At 38.4% G+C, this 22,883-nt stretch overlaps 2 pseudogenes; both read left to right on the top strand.

Moving 5' to 3' along the window:
* The first annotated feature begins 51 nt into the window (after positions 1-51).
* On the top strand, positions 52-14,234 carry LOC129891380 (zinc finger protein ENHYDROUS-like; annotated as a pseudogene).
* A 6,565-nt stretch (positions 14,235-20,799) lies between these two features.
* On the top strand, positions 20,800-22,149 carry LOC129893145 (UDP-glycosyltransferase 75C1-like; annotated as a pseudogene).
* The last annotated feature ends 734 nt before the right edge of the window (positions 22,150-22,883 follow it).

Below are 22,883 nucleotides of genomic sequence, written 5' to 3'. Positions count from 1 at the left end.
GATCCGGAGTTTCGACCTGTTTTTCTGAAATCGCTGTAATACAAGTGGAGCTTTGAGCAGTGTAGGCTCCTTAGCACTTGTGAATCTTACTCGGCAACTCACTAATTTGAGTAGAGTCTTTTCATTTTAGCAAACCCCATTCCATTTTTTTTCATTTTCTCGTCGGTGATTGATTTCTTGCCAATTTTTGTATCTGGGTTTTGCTCTACTTAGCTTTGAGCTGGTTCTGTGATATGGGTTCTGTTAATTAGCTAGTCTGAGCTTGTGTTCAGAGATATTAGTTGGGTACAAAAGAAGAAGAAGAAGAAGCAATATTAAATGGTAGATTCGCAGAAAGAATCGAGCAGGAAGTTTCTTAAGTAGAAATGTTCTAGATTTTTACTTTTCCATAAATCCTAGAAGGATTCTATTTTATCCGCTATGAATGATTGCGCGGGATCTGGTGAAGCGAGTGTATCGGCTTCTGGTGATCAGGCAGCTCCTTGTAAAGAAGCAGCAAAGAAAAAATGGAATCTCCCTGGAATGCCAGGTAAATTAATTTTAATTTGCAATTCCTAACGAATACCACTACTGTGATTGCTTTCAAACAAGTTAGGTGTTAGTTATTTTGCTCTATTTGAACCCTTTTTTTTAAGAACACAGATTTCTATTTCAGCAGAAAATTGATTTTTGGGGCTTTTCTAGTATCCTTTGATTAGATCGTAATGCGGAAGTTGTAACTTTTTCATCAAAAACTCTATTGGAAACGAACCAATTTGTGTTGAAATTTGCAACAAATGGTTTTAGAGAGACCAGAATCTGCAACTTCATAGAAAGGGGTCACAATCTGCCTTGGAAGCTAAGGCAAAGATCAAGTAATGAGGTGAGGAAGAGAGTGTGTGTTTGCCCGGAACCTACGTGTGTTCACCATGATCCTTCACGGGCATTGGGCGATTTGACTGGGATCAAGAAGCATTTCTGCAGGAAACACGGTGAGAAGAAGTGGAAATGTGACAAGTGCTCGAAAAAATATGCAGTTCAATCTGATTTGAAGGCTCATTTGAAGATTTGTAGAACTAAAGAGTATAAGTGTGATTGTGGGACTATGTTTTCAAGGTCCATTCTTGATGCCCTTTTAGTTACTACTCTCTCTTTCTTGTAAAGGTGATATCTTTGTTAATAATATATAGAAGGGATAGCTTTAGCACACACAGGGTATTTTGTGATGTTTTAGCAAAAGACAGTGAGAAAGCACAGAATGCAGTTACAACTCCTATTGCTGATGAGTACTGTAAGTTTCAAGTTGTTGTTTCATCAACACCACCAACCCCTCCTACTCCCCCACCAGCCTCAGAGCCGTCAGCTCTTTCTTCACCAGCTGCCCCAGAGCCTCTACCACCTCCTGTTACTCCATCAACCGTTGTAGTGTCATCTGATTCTCCTGTCCAGAATCCAGGTACATTTTGAAGTTCAATTTTACAAGTTCAACAATCCAGATTTGTAGTTTGGCTGATGTGTGTTTGTTGAGAACAGACAAGAGACTTTGTCCTTTCTTTGTTTTGGAGTCTTGCTAATTTTGTCAGTCAGTGATATTTTATCGAGAACTTTTGTCATCTATTGATCCTTCTTGTTATCTGTATTCCTCATTAGACTATTTCAAGTAAGTGTTTGTTTATTAATCTGGGCCATCATTTCAACTTCTAACTTGAAAAATAGGTTTTAGGAGTCTTTTTCAAGTTTTCACTCACTAAAATTCAACTTGTTTTGATGTCCAAACACTAACTTCAATTTTCAAATACTCTTCTTCAACTTCAAATACTATTTTTTTCATATCTCGACCTACTCATGTCCAAACGCCTAAGTGATCCTCTATCTGAACAAAATTCAAATTGTAAAAACAGTAGTGTGTGAAGTAACGTTTCCAATCTGAAATTTTTTTGGGTAAAGTAAAGAAAACATAGCACGACTTAAAGAAGTCTAATGTGTGTTATCACAAAGGATATCATGTCTTGATTCTCTTTTTTTTTTCTACTTATCTTTTAAATCGAAAGCTTAACTTTCCCTGCTTCTTTATATGAGTTGCTTCTTTCTGTCTTACTATAATTGTTACAACTTGGTAGAGTTGGCAGAGAGTCCATGCACGAATTCCATTGGAACTATTACTATACAGGATATAGAGGAAACAACAGCAAAATCAAGGTTGTCTGGAATCTGCAGCAGTAGCTCATGCACCAGATGTACCAACAACAACTGTTTGACAAGCTTGACTGGAATCTGCAGCAGCAGTTGGAGCTCAAGCAGTAATGGAAGTACCAGCAGCAGCAGTTGGAGCTCGAGTATGCATTTATCATGTTTTGGTCTTTGATGTTTGTCAAAAGTTACACTTTTAATTTTTATAAAATATTTATCAAACTCTTATCAAATTGGATGAACATAGTAAAAATAAATTATTTATTTACTATATAAGAAGATGAAATAGCAACACCTCTCCGTCAACACGTGTGCTTAGAGTCCGTTTGGATTGATTTAAAAAAATGACTTTTATGTATGAAGTGCTTTTAAAACTTTTAAATGTTGAATTATTTTTAAAAAAATAAAATATAAGGGATATAAAAGTAATTTCTATGGTCAACGAAAATTGCTTTAAGCCCTCCAAAAAAAATTATGATTTTCAACTTTTTATTTTTGGATGACTTTAAGAACTTTATTACTTAAATTTAGCATTTTATGTTGGTAGTCAAACACCACAATATGCTAAATAAGCCCTCCAAACGGGCTCTTATTTGAAAAATCACTGAAGTTAAAGGATATTTTTGTCATTTAATTTAGAGCTGATCTTTCATCTTTTCTGCATCAATCCTAAAGGCCACCTCCAGATCACCTCTGCCTGCTCTGTCCTCATCTTCTCCTGTGCTCAACTTAGCACTTTCCTCAACTTTACACCTCTGTCGTATCTCAGGTGAGCTAACAAATTTTGAGGGTCTTTTTGTTGTGTTGCTTTTGATTTCCTAACTCTGCTTCTGCTATGTGATTTTTAAATCTTTCGTGCTTTAGACGACTTTTCCTAAATTAATTTTATGGGTCTTTTCATTCATTTGATTGTGATTCCCTAACTTTACTTTGGCTAATTGATTAATTAGCGATTTTTTTGCGATTTCTTTATGTACGACATTTTTTTGTTCCTTGAGCTTTCCTGTTTCCATGGTTGTTTTCTGGTGGGCCTTAGTTCTTGATATTTTCCTTTTTCTTCCATTTTCTTAACTGATCTTCTTATTAATTTTGGATCGGAACAAAGGGAGTTCTTAAAAGACGAAAAATTCAGTCTTAGGAGCTGTAGAGAAGATTATATCGTAAACATATATTTTGTGATAGAATAAAAAGTAGTACCTTGGATACTGGTGTATTGATCTGGTTAGGAAAGGTGCAGACACAATAAAAAATGAAGACTTGTTATTTAAGGTTTTCATAGTAAGTATCATGAACATTATCAAAGGAAAAAATACAATTTTATAATTTAGCAAGAAATCTCAACCGTGGATTAGAAGATACTTTCATATATTGTGTACATTTAAACCAGAAGGGGAACTTTGGCGTAGCAGTAAGAGTTGACACGGTGTGGCCTAGACGTAAATGGGTTCAATCGTGAAGACAATTTCTTGTAGAAATGCAAGCTAAGACTATAAAATAGATCCATTCTGATCCAATCCTTTCTAAATCCTACAATTGGGCTGCCCTTTTTAACCATAAGGGATTTATATTTACATAGTTCAAGCTAGGAAAGATATGATTTTGCCACAATGGGAGGAGAAGCCCAATCAGATTTATGTTAACTCTTTCAATGTCCTATATTTGATGTGAAACACTACATATCTTATCAATATCAACTCTTGTCACCATTCATCTTATTTTTTTCTTCCAACTAGATTTAGGAATTTTTTTTGCATCTTTAAATCTTGTTCTTTTTTGCTCCTAAATAATGCTCTTTTATATGTGTTTGTTTCACTCTCTACGCGTGTCATCCTATTAGCAAAGAAGAAAAATGACTGACATTCCTCTTATTATAAGGATAGATCTTTTGTGGATCTGCCGTTAGTTACTATAGTTTCTCTTATTGACAACATTAATTCTTTAGATATTTAGGAAAAAAGATGATCAAATTTATTGTGTCTGAAGAAGTGGACCATATGCAGAAATCTTTTGATAAAGTATAGATAAGGATTGCAGTTTTGGTGGGGAAATCCATTTAAATGAAAACAGGTCCATTAAACTGGTACAAAGTAGATATTTACTTTTTCCAACAATCCCCTTTATTGTAGAAATACAGAAAATCAAGCATAAAAAACTGAATAGGAGATAGTCAAAGGAACAATCAGTTGATAAAAGTAGTTGAATTTAATCCTGCTGTTGTTCAACTTAGATTTTGGGATTGAGTTACCATTTTCTTACATGATATATATCGAATCAAGCGTACTGGGGTTGTTGAAAGCCTTGGACAGTCTTCACTTGATCATCAGAAAGTTGAGTTAGATGCCTGATATTAGGACAACTTTACTTAAGTTTCTTCATGAGTAAAGGTTTGATGATTTTGGCAGTCAATCAGTTGAAGACCGCCAGTTGAACTATTATATGGTGGATAAATTTGAGACAAATATTCTAAAGGCTCTCTTCACGTTTTCATTAAATACCTTTGGTTTTTCATCCATTTACTTACTATCTATGTAACCATCAATTTCAGGTAGTTGAGTGCAACTCCTATCCAACATTTGTTTGTGCAGTTTTCCCCCTCATTCACGTTATATGTTTTGAGCTTCTCCATCCAACTCACACCATCCTTATTCTACTTGTGTTTCATCCACCACGCTGCTTCGCATCTATCAAGTAAATAAAAGATTGACCATGCTTGGATGTACAGAGGAAAATCATACCAGTATTTTGATCTTCATTTTCGGTATTTCATCATTATACATATTTACACAATAAATCTATGCTCACGTTGGGCCCGGACTACCTTTAATAGTTTAACAATAAGCATCAAGAAAGTTTTATTTGATCGTAAAATATACAACATAAAATATTATTCGAAACACAAAAAGTATATAAAAAATAGAGAAATCATACCTCAAAAAAATTGTACCAAATTCTAAAAATAAATCAAATTTTTTTAAAAAAATACTACAAAAATTGTATCTCAAAATGAGAGTTCCCGTTATTTTTCTGTCTTTTATAGTTCCTATTAAATTTATCAGAATGAGTTTAATAAATATTTGTTGAAGATTAAAGTGATCTTTTAAAAATTTAAAGAATTAAAACTATTAAATATAAAAGTATATATTTAAGCAATTATTTTGAACCCACTCTTAAAAATAAGAGATTATTTGTTATTTTGTTGAGCAAGGTGTCACGGACTTAGACTTCAACTAAGACTTCCGTGCGGCACTTGACAACTTACTCACGAATCTTTCATGATCTTGCAAGCTCAAGTAAGCCTTTAAGACTAGATCGCTAAGGGAATGATATATAGTAAGAAAGACAAGAGAGCTTTTATGAAGAAGGCTTTTGTATTGCTTGGAAGAATACTTGTTTGCTTGATGGTTTGCTACAAATGAATGCCCCCTCTATTTATACTACTCCTAAGGGGCCCAAGTGTAAATAAAAATTGCTATACAAGTCCCTCCATATTTACAAAGAAGTCCCTCTCTAGAATTCTCTACACACTCTAGAGAATTCTAAGTCTTTCAAGACTTCTCTACAAGTTTCTATAAGGATCTAGAGTCTTCCACTAACCTCTCCAAGACTCTAGATTCTTCTACCTTCTTCAAGATCAAGTGGCGGGTCATAACACTCTCCCCCACCTGATGTGGCGACGACCGCGGCGCACTGCTACTGCAAGAACTCCCGGATCTTGTCTTTGAACTGCCACAGGTCTTCATATCTCTCCCAGGTGGCCTCCTCCGGAGATTGTCCCTTCCAATGGACTAAGAACATAGCAGTGGCCTGTTGTCCCTGTTTTCGCTTGGCTTGGTAGTCCACAATGGCCTCGATGTCTCGATCATGGGAGGCGGTGATTGTGAGTGGCGCCCGACTTGATTCTCCTCGTCTAGGATCATCCTTGTCCTCATGGTACGGCTTGAGTACGCTGGCATGGAAGACTGGATGAACCTTAATATGCGGTGGTAGCTCCAACCTGTAAGAGATCTTGCCAACCTTGGCAACGATCCTGAACGGGCCCTCATACTTTCGCACCAAGTTTTGATGCATGCCTCGCAACGCCTTGAATTGCCTGGGGTTGAACTTAACCAAGACCATGTCTCCAACTTGGTAATCCGTGGGACGACGCTTGCGGTCGGCAAACTTCTTCATCTTCTTTGCTGCCTTGTCCAAATAAGACTTGGCAGTGTCGAGCTGCTCCTTAAAGCCCTTGTCCATGTGATAGGCCCCCAAACTCTTGCCCTCGAACGCGGCCGGTAGTGAATGTGGAGTTTGTGGCTGTTGGCATGTAGCTAGCTCGAATGGTGTTCGCCCTGTGGCCTCACTCCGCTGTAGGTTGTAAGAGAATTGGGCTACGTCCAGTAGTCTCACCCAATCTTTCTGATGGGAGCTCACAAAGTGCCTCAAGTAGCACTCCAGTAAGGCATTGACTCGCTCCGTCTGGCCGTCTGTCTGCGGGTGGAAACTAGTGGAGAAATGTAATTTTGTGCCAAGAATTTCGAACAATTCTCTCCAAAAGTTCCCGGTGAAGCGTGGATCTCTGTCGCTAATGATATGTCTTGGCAATCCCCAATACTTCACCACATTCTTGAAGAATAGTCTGGCAGCTTCCTTAGCAGTGCAACCTGCCGTGGCGGGCATGAAGCTGGCATATTTGGAGAACCTGTCCACCACGACCATAATCGTCCCGTACCCGTCGGACTTCGGTAAGCATGTGATGAAGTCCATGGTCACGCTCTCCCATGGACGCTCCGCTATGGGCAAGGGCTCCAAGAGTCCTCCTGGTTGGCGCTGCTCTACTTTGTCTTGCTGGCACACAAGACAAGTCTGCACATAGCATTCAATATCGTCCCGCATGCGTGGCCAGTAGTAAATCGCCTCAATCAATGTCCTCGTGCGACGCTGCCCTGGATGTCCGGCCTATAATGTGTCGTGACTTTCCTTCATGATTCGTCGCCTGATAGTCCCGAATTTTGGCACATAGATCCTTCGTCCGGCGGTAAGCAAGAGTCCATCTTCTACCCAGAAGCGCCTTGTCTTGCCCTGAACGGCTAACTCCATAAGCTTCTTTGCCTCTGGGTCATGCTGTAGACCATCCTTGATTGCATCTTGGATGTCGCAATGTGCTGTGGTGATGGCCGCCAGCTCGAACTTCCTGCTAAGGGCATCGGCCACAACATTGCCTTTGCCTGGCTTGTACTCCAGTTCATAGTCAAACTCGGCCAAGAAGTCTTGCCACCTAGCTTGCTTCGGGGTGAGTTTCTTCTGTGACTGGAAGTAGCTAGTGGCCACGTTGTCGGTCTTGACTAAGAAGTTGGAGCCAAGTAAGTAGTGTCTCCACGTGCGTAGGCAATGGACGATGGCTGTCATCTCCTTCTCCTGCACGGTGTACCGCCGTTCTGTCTCATTCAGCTTGCGGCTCTCAAAGGCGATAGGGTGCCTCTCTTGCATCAATACTCCTCCAATGGCATAATCAGAGGCGTCCGTATGCACTTCGAATGTCTTGGAGAAGTCAGGCAACGCTAGGACCGGCTCCTCTGTCACGGCAGCCTTGAGGTCTTCAAAGGCCTCCTTGCACTCCTCGCTCCAAACCCACGGCTTATTCTTTTTCAATAGCTCAGTAAGTGGAGCGGCTTTAGCGGAGTAGGCGCTTATGAACCTGCGGTAATAGTTAGCAAGTCCAAGAAAAGATCTAAGTTCGGTTACCTTTGTGGGCGCCTCCCACTCTTTGATGGCCCGAACTTTTACTTCGTCCATCCGTAGCTCTCCCTGGCTGATAACATGTCCCAAGAAGTGCACCTCATGTTGGGCGAACTCGCACTTCTCCCGCTTGATGAAAAGTTCATTCTCGCGCAAGACTTGGAATACTTTCTTTAGATGTTCCACGTGCTCCTCCAAGGTGTTGCTATAGATGACTATGTCATCCAAGTAGACTACTACAAACTGATCTAGGTAGGGTGGAAGATCTTGTTCATTAGGGTGCAAAAAGTGGCGGGTGCGTTGGTTAGGCCGAAGGGCATCACCAACCACTCGTATGCTCCATATCTCGTTACACATGTGGTCTTCGGTTCATCTCCCTCTGCTATGCGTACCTGGTGGTAGCCCTTCCTTAAATCCACCTTGGTGAAGTACTTGGCCTGTCCAAGTCTATCAAACAAGTCGGCAATGAGCGGGATGGGATACTTGTTCTTCACGGTCACCTTATTGAGCGCCCGATAGTCTATGCATAGGCGCAACGAGCCATCCTTCTTCTTTTGAAATAACACCGGCGCGCCATAAGGTGCCTTGGATGGACGAATATGACCGGCCTCGAGGAGCTCCTTCAACTGCTTCCTCAGCTCCTCTAACTCGGGTGGAGCCATGCGGTATGGTGGGTATGCGGGCGGCCTCGCTCCTGGCTCCAACTCGATCCTGTGGTCTACCTCGCGCCTTGGAGGTAGGTGTTTTGGCAACTCTTCGGGCATCACGTCTTTGTTTTCTTCAAGCACCTTCTCTATGCTAGGTGGCAATGTATCCTTAGCACCATTGCCTTCATCCAAGCTCGCAATGGTGGCTACGAACGTCGGCTCCCCCTTCTTTAGGCCCTTCACAAGCTGCATGGCCGATAGGTGGGTTTGTCCTTCCTTCTTTGGCATCTTGAGTAGAGGTACCATGCAGGGTCCCTCTCGCTCCATCACCAAGAGTTGTTGGAGGTAGGGATCGATCATCGTGTGTTACCGTTGGAAGAACTCCTGTCCAAGGATGATATCAAAGATATCTAAGGGGGCGACAGTGAAGCTTGTCTTACCTTGCCACTTGCCCAACGTGATGTCCACTCCATGAGCGACTCCGCACACGGGAGTCAATGGTGCATTGACCGTCTTCAGGCGGGTGTTGCTTGGCCCATAACTTAGCCCCAACCTTGCTGCCGCCGTCTTGGTCATGATGTTGGCTTCTGCTCCAGAATCCACCATGGCACGAGCTGGTCGTCCGTTGATGGATATGTCAACATATTGGGCAGAGTAGTCTCCTGCCTTCTCAGCTTGCTTCGCGATGGCTCCACATAGCCTGATCATGCCTAGCTGAGTCGTGTCCGAACCCTGCCCTTGGTCCACCTCCTTGTCCTTTCGCTCCCGCAGTATGGCACCAAGGTTCTTCATCTCCGGACACCTAGCATAGCCGTGAGGACCTCCGCATATGTAGCAGCCGCTGCCCTTCAAGGTCTGCTCCTTTCTCTCGGCGTAGCCCTGTCGCCCGAACCTTCTACCGTCGGACTTGTTGGAATCATGGCTCTTGGGTGGAGGATGTTGCTCTTTGCCTTTGCCACGATCTCCCCCACCTTTGGCATGACTACTACTTATTTCTTTGCCCTTGCCTCTGTCATGCCTGTCATGCTTAAAGTCCGTCAAGGCTTCGGCTTGGGTGATGGCCTCATCGATGGTGCTGACTTGACGGCGCTCCAACTCCGTCTTGGCCCAACTCTGTAGCCCATCCATGAAGTGGAAGAGCATATCTTCATCTGTAAGGTTGGGGATTTGAAGCGTAAGGGTAGTGAACTCTTTCACATAGGCCCGTATGCTTCAGCTCCCGGAACTTGCGTTTAGCCTCATAGATGACATTGTTGGGGAAGAAGGCCTTCTTGAACTCATCCCGGAACTGCTCCCAGGTGTTGATGGTGCATAGACCCTTCCCGATCTCGGACTCCTTGCGCTTCCACCATAACATGGCCATCTCCGAGAGGTATAGCACGGCCGTGTTGATCCTCGTCTCATCGCTCTTCACTTTGTTACACTTGAAGTAATTCTCCAAGTGCCAAAGGAAGTTCTCCACCTCTTGTGCATCACGGGCACCTTTGAACATTGGTGGCTTGGGAGCCTCAATCTTGGCCTCCCGGTCTGCACTGGACGTCATGCATCTCCCAGCATCTATGTCTCCTTTGAGTGCTGCCATCTCGGCCTTCATGGTCTCCACCGTGCTTAGCGCGTCCATGAGCCGACACTCCAAGGAAGTGATCACCTCCTTCATCTCGTACTCGGCAGCCTTGCGTACCTCCAACTCCTTCCGGATGTTGTCGTTCTCCTCAAGGGTGAACTCCTCCAGAGACTTGAACTTGCCGTCGACCTTGTTCAAGCGCTTGCCTAATATCTCCACAGCTTGTCGGGCAGCATCCACCCTTGCAATCCACTCCATGCCGGGTGTGACGTCCACGGGCTCCTCGCCTCGCTCATCGTCACTCACCTCAGTGGCCGAGGGTGAGTAGGATGTTAGGGCCTCGCTTGGTGTAGGCTCAAGCGGCACCTCATCATTTCTCTTAGAGTTTTTCTTTCCCTTGCGGTGCTTCCTTCCAACATCTTGCTTGACGTTGGTGGCGGTAGTGGCGTTGATGTCTCCCTCACTTGCCATGTCCCTTAGTAGAACCTTGCTCTGATACCACGTTGTCACGGACTTAGACTTCAACTAAGACTTCCGTGCGGCACTTGACAACTTACTCATGAATCTTTCATGATCTTGCAAGCTCAAGTAAGCCTTTAAGACTAGATCGCTAAGGGAATGATATATAGTAAGAAAGACAAGAGAGCTTTTATGAAGAAGGCTTTTGTATTGCTTGGAAGAATACTTGTTTGCTTGATGGTTTGCTACAAATGAATGCCCCCTCTATTTATACTACTCCTAAGGGGCCCAAGTGTAAATAAAAATTGCTATACAAGTCCCTCCATATTTACAAAGAAGTCCCTCTCTAGAATTCTCTACACACTCTAGAGAATTCTAAGTCTTTCAAGACTTCTCTACAAGTTTCTATAAGGATCTAGAGTCTTCCACTAACCTCTCCAAGACTCTAGATTCTTCTACCTTCTTCAAGATCAAGTGGCGGGTCATAACAAAGGACACCAAAAATTAGCTGTTAGAAGTCTTGAAGATAGAAACATGGTTTGCTTCTCTGTGCCGCCATTTGTCAACAAATATTACAACTTGTACTGAAATTATTAATAAGCAATTAATGTATTTTGATTAAAAATAGTGTCGTCTTTTTGTTGTTAAAATATTTTAAAATTTGTTGCAAAAAGTATTTGTATATATCAAAAAAAGGAGGGACGAAAAATATACAGTAAAGAGAAAGTTAGGAGTTTTGTTTTAAAAAATATATTTCAAAAATTAGAAAATTTTTTCATAAAATACTTAATCAAATCAAAGAATTGAATTTATTACTAGTTACTACCAAAAAAAGCTATAGGAATTTTTTTGGGGGAAATTTGACAAATAATCACTATAATAAACTTAATTAGGCTCCTTTGGCTATAGTTTGCATTTTTACAGATTGTAGGCTGTAGATTTAGTTTAAGCTGTCTCTTTTGTATAATTTGTGAATAATTGAGCTTTTTTTGTATAAACTCGAAATAAAGTATTTATACAAACACAAACACCTGAACTTTAAACAATTATATAAATTATATTATACAAAATTATATTATATAAATTTTAAATTATACAAACTAGAATCGTAATTAATGCTAAATATTAGTGGCGAATTGTAAATTAACTAAATTGTAGTTATGTTAACTAATTAATTAGTATATATTTGCTTATTCGTGTAATTAATGCTAGCGTGATTGATTTCGAATGCATTATTTTTCGGTTTCATCTACAACTGACGTTTTCTTAATATTTTAAATGATCTTGTGTAAATATTTTATCCATCCATTCTTTCTTATTAAAAAAGAATATGTTAGGTAGGAGGTAGTGCTAATTTTTGTATTGATTAATTAGTTGTTTTTTTTTTGTTTCATTTTGTTTGTTTTATTTTTTTTAAATATTTTTTTTTGTTTGTTTTACTTTTTTTTTAATGTCTTTTTTTTGATAACTTTTTAATTTCAATTTTCATATGATGTATTTTTTCCGCTCTATTTTAGTTTTCATGATAAAGTTTTGCACAACCCTTAGAAAATATTAATTAAGAGTGTTATTTGACTAATATATTCCTTATTAATTCTTTGATTTTTATCTATTTATATGTCTCTTAATTCTAGAACAATTAATGTGAAGGTAAAGTTGGAAAAATATAATTAATTCTCTCTTGATTGTTTAAATTGATAATTATTTTGGGACAACTATTTTTAGTATACATGACAACTAATATGAGACGGAGGGAGTACTATTTAAGATGACATATAAATAATATTTTAATACTTCCTCCGTCCCATTTTAGTTGTCAGGATAAGATCTTGCACAACCCTTAAAAATATTTAACAAGGGATGAAATTTGACTAATACCATCTCCGTCCCATATAAGATGGACACTTTCAATTTTACACGGTAATTAAAAAATCATTAATACATTGAAAAACTTTATCATTTTGCCCTTTATGTTAATCAATGCACTATACATAGAGTATAAAAATAGCTAGTATTGAGAATCGTTTAGATTCAAAATGCCATATTAATTGTAGGGGTAAAATAGAAATAATTTAATTAATTCTATCTTGATTTAGTAAGTGATCAAGTAATATGAGACCAACATTTTTAGTAAGTTGCCCATATAATATGAGACGGAAGTAGTATAGCCCTACTATAAATATTCTTCAATCATTATGAGAATTAGTCTCTATTAATGGATTATTAAATATATACTCCCTCCATTCCAAAATAATTGAATTGTTAGAGCATGACACACATCTTAAGAAAAAAAAACAAAGACATAAATTGATCATGTTTTTTCATTTTGTACATTATATTATTGATTGATGTGTTATTTATTGAATGATAGGCAAGGATTACCAAAAGTTTAACAAAAATTAATCTTGTAACTTTAAAATTTAAAACTGTAGTAACAAAGTAGAGTTGTAATAATAACTTTTTTCATATTTTAAAATGACTTAATTACTAAGGATAGAGTTAGAAAAAAGTGACTAATTATTTTTTGATTGTTTAAATTGACAACTAATTTAGGACAATTATTTTTAGTATATTTGACAACTAAAATGGACTGGAAGGAATATATTTTACATATTTTTAATTGAAATTTCCGAAATTCAAATATTTTTTGTATATTTTAAAACTCGATACGATTAATGAATAGACGATTGAAGAGGGGTCATATGTAATTTTCTTCTCCTAAGGGGTTCATTTGTAATAATTTGATCACCGAAAAACGACAAAGAAAAGTTGACGGAAAAAAATTCTAATTCGGAGGCTAAAAGCCATTAGCGTGTTTAAAAGGCGGCAGGATCAAGCAAATTTATCATTACAACTATCACATTTCCTCTTCATAATATTAAATTTTTCCTGCAGGAAGCTTGAAGGGAGAAAAATGAATTGGGTTCAACGGAAAATCTATCTCTACAATGTCACTTTTGGTTTGTACATGCTCGACTGGTGGGAACGTTGTCTCTTCAGTATCACTTTTTTTTTGTTAATTACTAATTTATTAGATCTGATAAAGGCTTTTTTACTTTATTGTTTTTCAATTCATTTTGCTAATATAGATGTCAGATTTTGGTTGGATCCGGAGTTCTTAACGCCTTTTTTATAGATATTTTGATGCTTGTGTTGCTATGATTTATGTGTTACAAGGGGTTTCGATTTGCTTCTGAACTCTTCAATAGGTATGTGCTTCATTTGTCTTAATTACTTGCAATCAATTTAATTTTTCCGCAGAAATGATTAAATATTATAAAATCTGAAACATGTGTGTTTAATTCCAAAAGTGTGTTGATGGAGATTGGATGTAGAAATGGAGTGACAAATGGGATTAGTAAATTATTAAAGCAAACTGATTGTATTTTTGTTGTTTAAATCTTCATTTTGAAAAATAAATTATAGTGAAACTTGCATAATGATATTTAGTTATTGCTCGAGCACTGACCTTGCATAGTGGTATCCAGGTAGGTGATTTTGTAGTCTATACCGTCGAATCTCAATGAATGTAGTGGAAGAATTTGGCTATAGTTTTATGAATATGAGTATGAATTACGGGAGAGAAATTTTCTTTATAAACTGGTTTAACCGTAGGAATTGAATGTAATTTTCACTTGTCTTAATACCAGGGTGTCTGACAAATTTATTTCATATTGAGAGATTGGCGACCAAGTCAAAAAAAACCATGTCATTAGTCAATCTAACAAACCATATTTCGTAATGCTGTATAACTATTTGGTCATGAACTTTCTATTTAGCACCTTGGAGAATTCATCGGATCGTAAAAAGATACTTTTTTTCTGTTCTGATCACCTAACTTTGAATCTTACGAGATAATAGCTAGGTTCTTGTAGTGATTTTGGTTCAGAGCAGATGGATAATTGCTCTCACAAAAGTTGCGACTATCAGTAGCTTACCATCCCCGATAGTAGAAAAGAAAAGTAAAACCTTTAAAGAAGCATTGAATTCACCCAAGAGTGGTCAATAAAGTGGAAGGAGAATCATAAGGTCTCAGGTTCAAATCCCAAGTGAAATACAGCTGAATATACATAGATTAGTCAAAATAAATTTATTGAGAAAAATAGTCAAGTCAGAGTAGCAAAGTCATGACATCTAAATGAACCAATGTCATGAACACTACATTTGGCAACCTGTTGTTCTTCAAATTTATGCCAATTCTCCATTGGCCACCATTGTCTATAAAGCTACACCCAAGTTCTGATATTTCTCTTGTTTCCTAATTTAGTTGATATGATTTAAGGTAGATTCAAGGTATTTTGTGATAACTTTTATTTGTACTACCTTGTTAATAGATGCAGGTTATTTTTGTAGTAACCTGTCATAAGGGGCCTAACTTTCTTTTTTGATGAAGTAAGTCGTTGCATTGCTGGCATCAAGAAGATGCAATGGTTACAAAGGAAGTATTTTTAGATCCAATACATTTGTCAATGCTAGAACAAAGAACTAACAAAAGCAAACAAGAAGAGACGGTATCTGGACAAAAAATGAGATTATGCTAATATAGTGAAACTGTGACGGGCCTATTTTCAGCGGCGCGTGGGACAACCTAAAACAGCTTGCACAGGTTGCTAAGGCTCAGTCCTAACAACAACCTTGCACACACAAGTTCAAGAACAAGATGTCTAACAAACAGTCAACACAAACAGCCTCAAAGATATAACAATATGAGAGAGCTTTTGGGAGGCAAGTGTCAATTTTCTGTGATATTTCTTTTAAGTGTTGGATACAAATGATGTTGTCCAAAGGTACTTATATAGCCTAAAACTAGTTACAGCAAAGGGGTTGGACGCCCCAAGAAAAATACTAAAGAATGGCTATCTTTAAAGCTTTACATGGGTTGTTGGGAAAACTAGTCAAAAAGCTCTGACACCCAAGCTCACATTTTCTCCCAGTGTTGGTAGCATGCTGGCGAGGCGCTCGAAGCTGTCTGAGCCTCAGAAATGCTGGGATCTAATGTAGCCCTTGGCGGGGCGGCACACGCTCCCTCATCTGATTTGGCGACGACTCTGGCACCACAAAAATGCAAGTACTTTTGGACATTGTCGCGAAATTGCCACAAGTTCTCATACTTTTCCCATGTTGCCTCCTATGGTGATGTCCCTTTCCAATGAATTAGGAACTGAGCACTCAAGTTATTCCACCCTTTTCCACGAACAAATTGGTGATCAATAATTGCCTTGACCTGCTTGTCCACAGCTGGTGGGGTAATAAATATTTGAGCGCGACCTGATTGCCCCCGCTTCTTGTCTTCCACATCTTCGAAATATGGTTTCAATTGGCTAGCGTGGAAGATAGGATACAGCTTTAAGTGACGAGGCATGTCGACCCGATACGAAATCTTATCGGCTTTGGCAATAATCTCGAACGGCCTTTCATACCTCTGAATCAGATTTTGATTCACACTCCTCAGGAACTTGAATTGTCGGGAATTAAGTTTGATCATCACTTTGTTCCCAATACGATAATTGACCGGACGCCGATTACGATCAGCAAACTTCTTCATTTTTCGGGCTGCTTTGTCAAGATAAGACTTCATAAGGTCAACTTGCTCCTCCTAGGCTTTCGCCATATGATATGCACCCGGGCTCTTTAGGCCATCATCGACAGGCAAAGACTGAGGCGTGTTAGGTTGCTGCCCAGTAGCCAATTCAAACGGTCTCCTCCCCGTCGCCTCACTTCGCTGTAGGTTATACGAGAATTGGGCGGTGTCCAGCAGTTTATCCCAATTTTTCTGATTGGCATATGGTGCCGCAAATAACATTCTAAGAGACCATTGATCCTCTCTGTTTGCCCATTCGTTTGAGGATGGAAGTTGTTCGAGAAGTGTAATTCGAACCCAAGCAAGACAAACAATTCTCTCCAAAAGGCTCCAGTGAACCGCGGATCGGAATCACTGATTATGTGTTTGGGTATACCCCAATGTTTGACAACGTCTCTCAAAAAGAGACGGACAACTTCCTTCACCTTGCAACTAGCTGTGGTGGCACTGAATGTTGCATACTTGGAGAAACGATCCACAACTACCATAATTGTGCCAAATCCTTCGGAGTTTGGCAGGCAAGTGATAAAGTCCATGGTGACACTGTCCCATGGTTTCTCTGCAATAGGCAGCGGCTTAAGCAATCCGCCCGGCACCTTGTTCTGTTGACAGACAAGGCAAGTGCGCACATAAACTTCAATGTCATCCTGCATGCGAGGCCAATAATCGGATGACTCCAATAACGCCAACGTTCGTTTCTGCCCCGGGTTACCTGCCCAAGCAGTGTCATGCCCTTCTTTGATCAAGGTACGCCTAAGGTTAGCCCACCTTGGAACGTACACATGCCTTCCTGTATTGTACATCAGCTCGTCCTATTCCAAAAGAAGAAGGAAGGGACGCTGTGGTTGTGTATTGATTGCCGAGCTCTGAATAAAGTTATAGTAAAGAAGAAGTACCCCATTCCTTTGATCGCGGATCTGTTTGATCGCTTGGGCCAAGCAAAGGTGTTCACCAAGATGGACTTGAGGAAGGGTTACTACCAAGTTCGGATTGCTGAATGAGATAAGCCCAAAACAACATGCATAACTCGTTATGGGGATTTTGAATGACTGGTCATGCCGTTTGGCTTGAAAAATGCCCCTGCTACGTTGTACATTGATGAACAAGCTGTTTCATCCCTTTTTGGATCAGTTTTTCGTCATCTACTTGGATGATATTGTGGTGTACAGCGATAGCATGGAAGAACATGTGGAGCACCTGCGCAAAGTGTTCCAAGTATTGATGGACAATGACTTGTACGTGAAGCGAGAGAAGTGCAGCTTTTCACAGCCCGCTATACAGTTCCTTGGGCATACAATCAGCTATGGAGAAATAAGGATGGACAACGATAAGGTGAAGGCAATCCAAGATCGGAAGGCCCTAATGAAAGTACCCGAGCTTCGGTCCTTTCCTGGCCTTGCCAATTATTGTCGGTGATTTATTTCCGCCTATTCAACAATTGCTTCCCCTCTCAGCGATCTGCTGAAAAAGGGTCGTGAGTGGGAATGGGATGATCGGTGCAACGATGCCTTTGAGAAGCTTAAGGATGCTATCACCAAAGAACCAGTCTTGGCGTTGCCTAATTTTGCCAAGGTGTTTGAAATTCACACCGATGCATCCGACTTTGCCATCAGTGGTGTACTGATGCAAGAGGGCTACCCAATAGCCTTCGAAAACAAAAAATTGAAGGATGCTGAGAGGCGTTATTCGGCACATGAAAGGGAGATGACGATCGTAGTCCACTGCTTAAGGACTTGGCGTCACTATATTTTGGGTGCGCACTTTGTTGTTAAGACGGACAATGTCGCGACAACTTACTTCCAGACCCAGAAGATCTTGATCGCCAAACAGGCTCGTTGGCAAGACTTCTTAGCAAAATTTGATTTCTCCTTTGAGCACAAACCAGGGAAGGCTAATGTTGTAGCCGATACGTTAAGTCGCAAAACTGTTCTGGACCCTCCTATTAGCTCAACAAGCAGCAATATTGTGGAGAGTATTAAAGAGGGTATGCAACACGACCCCTTCTTTAATCAAGGTACGCCTAAGGTTAACCCACCTTGGAACGTACACACACCTGCCCGTGGTGTACAGCAACCCGTTCTCCTCCCAAAACCTTTTTGTCTTGCCTTTTTGGGCTAAGACAAGGAGCTGCCTTGCTACAGCGTTGTGTTGCATACCCTCTTTAATACTCTAAATTAAATGACAAAAATACTCTTTATATTTGAAAAATCACTGAAGTTAAAGGGTATTTTTGTCAAAGTAGGGACATTTACTTGTATGATGCAACACGAAAAAATGATACTTTGACAAAAATACCCTTTAACTTCAATGAATTTTCAAATATAAAGGGTATTTTTGTCATTTAATTTAGAGCTGATCTTTCATCTTTTCTACATCAATCCTAAAGGCCACCTCCAGATCACCTCCGCCTGCTCTGTCCTCATCTTCTCCTGTGCTCAACTTAGCACTTTCCTCGACTTTACACCTCCGTCGTATCTCAGGTGAGCTAACAAATTTTGCGGGTCTTTTTATTGTGTTGCTTTTGATTTCCTAACTCTGCTTCTGCTATGCGATTTTGAAATCTTTCGTGCTTTAGACTTTTTTTTCTAAATTAATTTTATGGGTATTTTCATTCGTTTGATTGTGATTCCCTAACTTTACTTCGGCTAATTGATTAATTAGCGATTTTTTTGCGATTTCTTTATGTCCGACATTTTTTTGTTCCTTGAGCTTTCCCGTTTCCATAGTCCAACCATTTTGCTTGAACTTCAGTCAAAAATGACTGAACTTTAACCATATGTAACTTCAAAAACATTGTATTCGAAATTTAATTTTTTTCAAGCTTAACTTCAAACACAACATATCTGAGGTGAATATATGAGCAAATATTTTACAAAGTTGGATACAGATTAAATGGCAATGTCAAATAGGTTGCCTTGTGAAATTTTTACTATTGTGCAGCCCAATAAATGTTCAGAGAAGGCCCAATTTTTCAAAAAGGATCCGAAGGCCCAACTATATATGTTTCACCCGTTTGAGATGAAAATTAATACTCCCTCCGTGTTAGTTTAATGTCATATAATTTAACTGGATCCAAAGTTTAAGAAGAAAAAAAAATTAAACTTCTTGTGCTAAATTTGTCTGATTATTAAATGTTGCACTAGGTTAAAATGGAAAATTTAAATTATTGCAAATTTAAAAAGGTATTATTTTTTTTAAACAAACTAAATAAAAAAAATATTCACACATAAATTAGAATCTGAATATTTATATTTTGATCTAAATAAGGAGGTGTTGGCTCTGAAATGATGAAAGATTGAATTATTCCTTCATTCTATTCCAGCTATTTCTTTTCGGCCGGTGATTTATTCATGAGATAGAGATAAGAGCTTCGATTCGCATGCAGGATATAAAAATTGGGCACTATGCAACTATCTATATATAGAAGATTCTTATTTCGCAACTAAACTAAAGGCTCTGGAACATAATATACACTTAGAATTGGTGATGCGGATAATGTGATATGTGTTAGAATTAGAGCAAATCCAGATGCAATTTACCAAGTCAAAACAAGGAATTGAAAAAACACCACAAGAAACGGAAACGACGTCCTGACTAAATAAGAGTTTCTTGAATTTGAGCAAAAGTCGTAAGGAAGGCAGCTAACATACACTACTACCGTACAACAATATATATATATATATATATATATATATATATATATATATATATATATATATATAACTTTCCTCCTCAACTTAACCGTTTGGATTTTTACGACCTGCTCCACTCACCACTGCCCTTGGACTATACAACCAATAACTTTTTGAAAAAACATACTAATATGTATCGTTCAGCCAAATTTATTTATAAATATGGTTAAAATATATAAACTTTATGTGTTAATTATATATGTTATTATTTAAATATATAAAATATATCCATTATTAAATATATAAAATATATCCATTATTGGTTAACCTACAAACTATACCACCTAAAGATAATTGAACTGTAATTATTCCTATTTTTTTGTATGCTTCCAACACATGTTTTAAATCACTGAATTATTCTCACATTTTTAGTTGCTCGTTTAATAGGAGGAATAAAGAACAATTAATTTTAGGATGAGTTTATTCATAATTTATCTTGTGATTGTAGTGTTATTTTTATTTCATATTGAGATTTGAGAGTAGAATAACAATTTGGAATAATTAATCCTAAAATAACTTGTTCTCAACCAAATGAATCTGGGATAATTATTTCTTTTTGCTATTTTTTCCTTCAAACTTATATCACATGTTGAGCAAACGGCCAATAGAACTAAGAATGAGTGATCTAATGTGCAAAGATTCCAAATTCAACCACTTAAAAACAATCATTGTTTAAAACATAATCAACATGCAACTTTTTTGTTTTGGGATATTAATTTCTTCACAACTTGATGTTGCTTAATATATTATCTACGACATATGAGTCATTATTATATACATGAGTTGGTTGTTATGTCTCTTTTAAAAAGTATAAATTAAGTGAATAAAAACACATTATTTTGTCTCCACAAATAATTCATTTGGTCACCATGTCAATAATTATCTTATTATATAAACTATAAAAACCTAACGCAATATAGGAATACAACCTAGCCTTTCAATTTGCCTAAAAATATAGCATTGTAGCAAATGGAAAACTTGAAGAATAATGGTTGTCATGTTCTTCTTGTGTCATTTCCTATGCAAGGTCACATAAATCCATGCCTTCAATTTGCCAGGAGATTGGTCAATTTAGGAGTACAATTCACCTATTGTACTAGCCTATCAGCTTTCAATCGCATCTCCAATCTCCCAGTTATAACCTTTGCTTCTTTTTCTGATGGCTACGATGGCAATTTTGAAGGATCCATTGATGAATACCATTTATTATATAATTCCGTAAAAACTCATGGGATCGAGTTTGTGACCAATATGATATAAGAGCATGCAAAAAACAATTCCCCCCTCACACATATTATCTACACTGCCCTTATGGCTTGGGTCGGGTCATTGGCCAAGAGCATTAATGTACCATCAACACTTTTTTGGATTCAACCATGCACAATATTGGATATATATTATTATTACTTCACTAACTATGCAGATTCTTATGAGAATTGTCCTCAACATCAATCTTTAGATCTTTCAGGATTGCCTTTAGTTCTTAATTCTTGTGAGGTACAATGTTTGGGCAATTCAATCTATCAAAGAGCACATTCAACTATTGATCAATGGCGAAAAAAATCAAAGAGTATTAGTAAACACTTTTGATGCTTTGGAATTTGATGCTCTTAGGGCTTTGGAGAATATTGTGACCATGGTGGGAATTGGTCCTACCATTCCTTCAGCTTTTCTTGAAGGGAAGGATCCTTTTGAAATCGATTTGCGACCAATTTCAAAAGATTGCCTAAATTGGTTAGATGAAAAGCCTAATGAATCAGTTATTTACATAGCATTTGATAGCTACACTGAGATACCAAATCAATTAATGGAGGAAATAGCTCAAGGATTAATAAAAAGTGGAAGGCCATTTTTGTGGGTGGTTAGGGAAGGCGAAAAAGGGGAAAAGTCGGAGGAAAATTGAGATGCAAAGAGGAGTTAGAAAAGCAAGGGAAAATAGTGACTTGGTGCTCACAAGTGAAAGTCTTACCTCATCCTTCTGTTGGTTATTTTTTGACTCACTGTAGTTGGAATTCGACTCTAGAAAGCTTAGCTTCTGGGGTGCCTGTTGTGGCATTTCCGCTTTGGAATGATCAGCGTTGTAACGCTAAACTCATTCAAGATGCTTGGAAAATCGGAGTCCGAGTCAGTGCCAATAATGAATGTATTGTTGAAAAGGATGGATTGGAGAGATGCATAGATGTTGTGATGAAAGGGGAGGAATATAGAAAGAATGCCAAAAAATGGAGAGATTTGGCTAAGGAATCTATGACGGAAAATGGTTCATCCAATGTGAATCTCCAAGCTTATGTTAACGAGATTTTACTTGGTAATAGCTAAATTTCACCTTTTCTTATGTAAAGTAAGCTATAGTATGTTATGATAAGAATTTTGTTATTTATCAAGTTCCATTATTTTTATGTATGCATATATAACATAGTCTTTTGTATTTAGGTAGATATTCCAAGTAAGAAATAATGTTAAATTGGACAAACATTCAAGATATAATTAAAAAGGATAGGAGAAGTTTTTTTGTCAAAAAGTTTGTGATCAACGTGTTTATAAAGCAACATAATTTTCGAAAAGTATCTCCACCTTCAACATCGAAATCGCAGCTTCATTGAGCAATGGACAATCTCTTGGTACCTAGACAAACTCAGGTGCACGAGCAACTATTAGGACCGATATAATCAAGTGTCATACGAAAGCTAACAAAACGAACCTCAAAAATCATGAGTAAAAAGACAAACGAAAATTTACCAAAAAAGACACAATAAGAAGAGTAGCCACCTGCAATGACCCAAATCGGACAAAATCACTCCTAAGATCTATCAAGAAACAACAACAACGACCCAGTGAAATCCCACAACGTGGGGTTTGGAGAGGGTAAAGTGTACGCAGACCTGACTCCTACCAAGGTAGGACGACTGTTTCCGAAAGACCCTCGGCTCAGTAAAATCAAAAAAGAAGTCAGAAAAGAATAAGAAGTTCAAAGCGATATGGAAAAGCAAGTATCAAAAGCAACCCAAATAAGATAGAGCAAAGATCTATCAAGAAAGAAAATTACAAATGGA

This window comes from Solanum dulcamara, chromosome 6 (genome assembly GCF_947179165.1).
Source record: "Solanum dulcamara chromosome 6, daSolDulc1.2, whole genome shotgun sequence".
NCBI classification, from domain to species: Eukaryota; Viridiplantae; Streptophyta; class Magnoliopsida; order Solanales; family Solanaceae; genus Solanum; species Solanum dulcamara.
This window is presented reverse-complemented; position numbering and strand designations above follow the sequence as displayed.